The sequence below is a fragment of the Microchirus variegatus genome (genome assembly GCF_963457635.1).
Source record: "Microchirus variegatus genome assembly, chromosome: 4".
Taxonomy (NCBI): Eukaryota; Metazoa; Chordata; class Actinopteri; order Pleuronectiformes; family Soleidae; genus Microchirus; species Microchirus variegatus.
The window spans coordinates 26,173,900-26,181,003 of NC_139805.1; positions in this window are offsets into that span (position 1 = coordinate 26,173,900).

The window sequence follows — 7,104 nt, forward strand, 5'->3', positions numbered from 1 at the left end:
TCATTAGGGCAGTGTCTACTAAAGTGTGGGCTGCTGCCCTCTGGTGACCATTAGAGGTATTGCACGTGAGCCTCAGACTGGGCTATCTATCTATCTATCTATCTATCTATCTATCTATCTATCTATCTATCTATCTATCTATCTATCTATCTATCTATCTATCTATCTATCGATTCATTTTGTAGCACAAAAAAATAAATAATTGTGAGTTCTACATTGTTCTGTATAAGACCAAATACTTTTATTTTGAAATTATGTTAAGTTAAGTCATGTCGCTCCACCCCCGGATTGTTGATTTTCCCACACATTTCTCCACTCATTTGGACTGTTTTACACTTCATCGGCCTCCTCCTGACCAGATCTTCAAGGTCATGTGACCCCCAAAGTCATTTTGAGTTTGAGACCCCCTGATGTAAAACATATGGCCAGCTCAGTCATGGCCAACATTTTTTTTAATTATTCACCAGTGATAATATATATGTGTGTGTGTGTGTACTGATCACAGCTACATGCTGTTAGCATTTACAGGTCCAGTGTGTACGAATTAGCGACGTCTATTGGTGAGATTGCAAAATGGCCTTCACATACCACACTCTTAGAAATAAAAGTATAAAAACCTTTTCTTTGGGAAAGGGTTTTTTAGAAGGAAATAGTTCCAGGTAGAACCTCAGCCTTTGTAGAAGGACTCTTTTGGAACCCTTATTTCTAAGAGTGTAGAAGACTCTTTGACAACTCTTACTTTCTCTTTTATTCCCTCCTTTATCTTCATTGGTCGATACATTCATTTGCATAGAAACATGGCGGTGAAAGTTAGCGGTCTCTGTAAAGCAAGGCCCAGTAAATATTAAGGCGCTTACGCTAAGGCTACGAAAAGCAAAATTTAATTTAATTTCTAAAAACAAGCTGTTCTAAAGACACAGCATGAGGTTGTCTGTGTCAGACACATTGATAACAGTAGTTTACAGCACTCTCTAAGCTTGGGGGCCCCCCTCTGTTTGTCCACCCCTTTGCTCCGCCCCTGGCCGGAGGGAAAGACAGCAAATTGGCGGTTAACAGCGGTTGATCCCGTTGCAGAGTGAGCGAGAGTGTACTCAAGGTTTTAAGACATTAAAAAGTCTTAAACTGGCTTCATCGATGACTCTGTGGATTGTTCGATAGCATACAGAGGCCTCACTTGTTAACAACTTGTATGTTAATGACTTGTATTAGAAGTGATCAATCTACTTTGGATGCAAGCATTTCCCATCGCTTTGAAGCGAACGCATTGATTGGTGCGAATATAACAGAATTAAACAATCGGTGCTCGGGCCGAGCTGTCTGTTATCGTAATCCTCTTTTACCTTCTATTATCAGATCACAAAACAGCAGCATTGCTAGGAGAGCGCAGATTACCATATCGACAGTGTTCTCATAATCTGTGGTCGAAAGTGTTTGGAGAAAGGAACATCGTGGTTAGAAACGTGCGTCTACAGCCTCTGCTCATCCTGGTCTCAGGCTTCCTGATGGATGTCGGACCCTGGAGCTTTAGCCAAGTCCTGCGCTGATGCTGCGGTGTTAAGGGCTGGTTTGCAGCCGCCGTTCCCATTCGTCTCAAAGGTATTGGATTAGATTGAGGTCAAGGTGCTGCGCAGCTCAGTCAAGTTTCTTCCCAACCTCAGTGTTGGTATTGGACAGTTGTGTAAAACCCTGGATCACGATCAATGACAGGATTTTCAAAAAAACCTTCTCATCTCTCGTCTGCACACACAGGACCAAACTCTTTCACAGGTACGTACAGTACGTGTCGCTGTTGGACGTTAGCAAGAGCTGCTAATTTTGCTAAAGCTGCCAATGTTGGAAAAACAGAGCTGGATTTGTGTTGTGTAGTGTTTGTAAATAAACGCAGCGTTGAAGTGAGTCTGCACTCTTCATGAGATGCTGATAATCTGTTTAGGTTATCTGTGCAATTCATTATTGTGGCACAGAATAAGTATTTAGGGCGAGGAGGAGGAAGAACAATTGTTTGAACTGTTTTTTCACTAACGTTTTGCGATAATCGCTGACTTCTCCTGCACTTTTGTGTCCTAGAGGACAGAATAGTAACAGGACACCAAATCAACTGGACTGTGTGCTTGGTTTAAATCATTGTTGTTGGTCAAATATTAAGGATAATATAAATGTAGTTTATATTGAAGTTGGCAAAATGTGAAGCATGAATCCAGTTTTTAGTTATTTTAAAGGTGCCATATGCAAGAATGTGGCCAAAAACAGTTACTACATTCAAATTCAAAATACCGAGTACTTTTAGGTTTCTTTTTTTGACGTAACTGGCAACCCGTGGTTGCTCGGCAGCTGAGACTCTACTGACTGCAATGACTGGCAGACGGCGGTAGGTGATTTCAAAACATAAACATGATTTGCAGTCTGCAAAAGATTTTTTTTAATGCAAATATTTTGTCTGTACTGTTGTTGTTGGTGAGTTCAGTTTGTTATATGAACATTATTCCTGAGTCTCTGTGACATATTAGGAGGATTTTATGGCCAGTTGCTTTAGATTTATTACATAATGCACCTTTAATTTGGACAAAATATTTGAATAGATGTTGTGAACATCACTAACATCTTCTGGTATCTGTACTGCAAATCTGTACAGAAACACAGCCAGACTTTTACTTTGAAATAGTCAAAGGAAAGGAAATGTATCTGTGAAGTTGAAATGTTTACTTCTAAAACATAAATGCTTTGCCTGTTGCATATAAAGACGGGTGGTAACTCTGATAATAATGTCCATATTGCATAAAAAGGGCGATAAAGATGTTGCACCTAAATGCAGATCTACTCAACTCAAAGGTGGAAGGGCGAGTATTTACAAACACAACCCAATCACAACAAGAATAATGAGACTCCCTCTTCCCTCTTCCCAAAAAACCACCAACAACACATCAAACAAACTTCTGCTCAAGTCCACTGCAGCTGTGATGATCAGGCCTCTTATACTGGATTCCTACTGCACATGGACCAATCAGCTCCCAGAATCCACCTCGACTCACACACACAGGTGAAAGCAGTCAGTAATTTAGTTTTTGAGGCCTTTTTTATGCCCTTGCTTTACCATCTTAAATAGACAAACCAGATTTAAAATACAATAATATTATATCACCTATTAAGTAGTTAAGATGAAAAAAGTGTTCTTCATTTCATTTTATTTTAGTAGTGCCTTTTATCTTAGCTTTCATTTTAGTAGTTATTCTTACAAAAATAAAATACACATTTTTATGTGTACAACAATCTAACCACACCCTTTCAAAATAAGAGCCACGACTTCTTTATGTCACAACACTTGGCTATAAAAATACCCTATAGTGGTACAACATACATGTTTTTTTATGATATCTTATGACATAATACATTGGCGTTAACAGGAAGTAGTCACACTTCGCCCATGTGCAGAACATAATCGGGGTTTCAGGTACAAATCGGGTACTGACAGTTGTCAACTGTGAGCCAGAATCTCAGACTACGACGTGATCGGCTGCACTCGATCAAACTTTCCTTTGCGTTTGTGGTGTTTCTGTTGGAGTCCGTGTGTTTCGCTGCTACAGCCTCGCTGGCTCCTCACTATACTCACTGCTTGTGGGTGGAAGTTAGCCTCTGATGTTTACCTGAGGCACATTCGGATTTTCACTGACTCCGATTCAATTGAATTTTGCAGGCAGGGGAGGAGGGTCTGAGGAAGGTCTCATTTTCTTTTTTCGCGTCATGCATGAATAATCTCACATATAGACTCTTTATCTCGATCCATGAGCTGCGTTGTTATTGTGGACCCGGCAGAAAATGGTGTTAAAACCCATCACATCCTGCTCATACAGCCTTCACCGTCACCTGTGTTCTCCGCGCGTCGTAGCACAGGGCGAGAAAGGAAGGGATGCTGTTTATGGATGCTATTCCAGGTGGAATATCGCTGGTGTATTGCCCACCAAACAGATGTCTCTCCTGAATTAGTTACCTCAGGATCCTCCCTGAATACTAAATCACGGGGAAACATACGAAGTTGTGCACAATTCTGATTTATTCATCCAGTCTGTGCCTCATGCTGAGGCTATGTAGCATGCAAATCAATGGCATTTATCACCACTTCACGGCTGTACGGTATACAGAAGTATGCATACAGCCGTTCTGATGTTTTATTGATTCGTCTCGTACAAGGATATCACAGATAAATAAATGATACGGCCTTGAATTAAAGGCGATGCTGCTGCACCTGACGCAGCCGCGGTGTTTGTGATTAAAATGACCGGGAGTAAATCACGGAGCTCGGAGCGGTCTAGACTTTATCTGCACCTCCTATTAAAGTGGCATGAAAACCAGGGCGAACTTTTTTTGCGATATCGCTATCATCTCCTCCTTTATCAGACCACGTGTGGCCCAGCCGCGCTTTATTGATAGCGGAACGCTTGACAAAGCAGGCTAATTAAAGCAATAGCGCCGAGTTGGGCCTCATTGATAAAGATTGGAGCCGATTCAGCGCTCTGTGGTGTTGTCAGCAGCGGCATCGAGCTCCCGTCCCCCGGATCCCTCACTCTCCCTTTCATCTCCCCACTCAGCCATGAAAAATTCATCCAAGACCTCCAGAAATATTTATTGTAAAATCTTAGGGAGAAGTGGTAGCACTGAAAAATTCATGGCCTTATTCGCCTCCAACAGCTGTGGACCCCCGTAATTAATTTGATTGCTCACATTACACAATAAATTCATTTATACAATATTTATCTGTCCTTTTGCTCAACTTGGTCAGTCAAATACACCCCACAGTGTCTATGTATTTTTTTGTAGTTTATTTTATTTTAAAAAAAATGTCACATTCTGTTTATTTTCTGGTAAAAAAAGAAAGAAAAAGAACTTGAATTGATAAATAAATAACGTCCAAGATGATGTAGATGATATTAGATGAATTACAACTTCATTTTCCGCATGTTATTTCAATCTAATCAACATAAATCATCGCTAAAAGGTTGGAATTGATTTGTTTGAGGACCCCAAAAAAAATCTCCTGCGACCCAACTGTGGGCCCCAACCCAGAGATTGGGAATCTGTGTTAGACATAACTTCTTTATAATCATAACAATGATCTTATTTAATCTTATTAAATCTCATATAATTATTGTAAATCACTTGAGAGGATGGATACACTCTTAGAAATAAGGGTTCTAAAAGTGTTCTTCTACAAGGGCTGAGGTTCTACCTGGAACCATTTGCTTGTGAAAAACCCTTTTCCCGAAGAATGGGTTTTTCAAGGGTTCTTGGTAACACTGATGGTTCCAGTAAGAACCATTTTGATCCAGAGAACCCTTTTAAAACCTTCAGGAAAGGGGTTTTAAAGGGTTCTCTGGATGGATTCTCTTGGTGGAACCTTTATAAAAAGGTTCTGCCTGCAGCAAAAATGGTTCTCCAATGAGGACAAGCCGAAGAACCTTATATGGTTCTACTTAGCACTTTTATTTCTAAGAGAGTAGGACTTCTCCTATCTCAACAAATTGTAAGGTAAACTTTTGTTTTAGAGCCATTTTAAGAGTTTGAAAGCACATTTTCACAATTCTGGCAATTATTTGTGACTAGTTGTCGCCTGTAAAAGATCAATGTGACTTCCTGGTCACAGTTAGGCTAAATAAAATAACATTTCTGGTGAAGATTGTCCCATAAAACACTCCAATTTGAAATCTAAAGATGAGAATCACGACAGCCGTCAGATATTCACTCTCTGGGGACCATGAAATGATCTCATGGTGACATTTAAAACAATTATTGAGATGCTTCAATGCTGTAACATGGGTAAAAAAAAGGCTTTTTCATGGATAACAGTAATATGACAATAATAATTGATCATTTAAAAGTCATATTTAACACTTTCTGACAGACGTGTTGACGTATTGAGGTAATGTCCACCGGTCTTTCTTCGCTCTCCCTGCAGCTGATGTCCATTATTTTGCAGCGTTTGATGTGTGTTTGTCTGCGTTCACACGTAAAGCTTGACACGCATCAGTGTTTCCTGTATGTTCGCGACGGTGACTGATGACAGTCATGTTGCTTTGTTAGCGGGCGAATTTAAACCGCAGAGCGATCCTTTCATTTGGCATTTTTCGGGTTGGAAATCAAGCAGCGACATTAAAGCTCCGCAAAAACCCACCAGAGTGATTCCGAGTTTTTTTTTTTTTTTACAGTGTTTTGTTTCTGAAAATGGGATTTTACGCACAGACACAAAAAACAAAACAATGACGCCCTCCAAGATTAGGCTTGTCATTTTTTTTTTTTTTTTCAGCGCATTCATACGAGCTGCTGCAAACCAATCTGTGCTTCGCCTTGACAGCTCGTAACAGCTCGTAACAGCTCCATGTGACAGGTGTCTTCCTCTGCTATGTAATCACAGTGCGAGGACCCATGCTGTGCCAAACAGACAACAACAGTCTCTATAATGATGGAATATGTAGACTGTGCACACATGAAGCGAGGACTCTCGAGGATGCTCCTGGTTCATGTATGAATCCCGTTTTTTTTTTTTAAAGTCAGGAGTATAAGGAAACACAGCCTGGAGATAATAACGTAGTGTCTCCTAAAGGTTGTAAGTTAATGAAGGAGAATAAATTAGCGATAATGACGCCTATTAGGTAATTCATAACCTGGTGAAATCCAGGTATTCAGTCTTGCTGCCCACTGAGATTTGGTACCGGTCCAGTCCTGCAGCAGATGTAAACCTGAGGGGAGCGCTGGGTTCAGGGTTAATGGTGTTAGCACGGTATCATGTTCTTGCTCAGCTGAAGTCCACCCTCTCACCTTCTGCCTCAGAGTTCAGCAGGGACATTAGTCTCCGCTCTATTCTTCATTAGCCTCGCTAATTACAGGGCTTCTCTGTGGGGAGGGCAGCGTTCACCCTCTTCTCTTTACTTTACACCACAATGGGCACTCACATATGCCAAGATTTACACCTCAAGGCCTGAGCGTACCAGGCATGTTTGTTTTCAACAGGAATTTTCCATCATCCAATCCAATCCAAACGTGTTTATAGAGCACATTTTAAACCAACAGTTGACCAATGTGCTTTACTGTTAGACATAAAAACAACACAAGAAA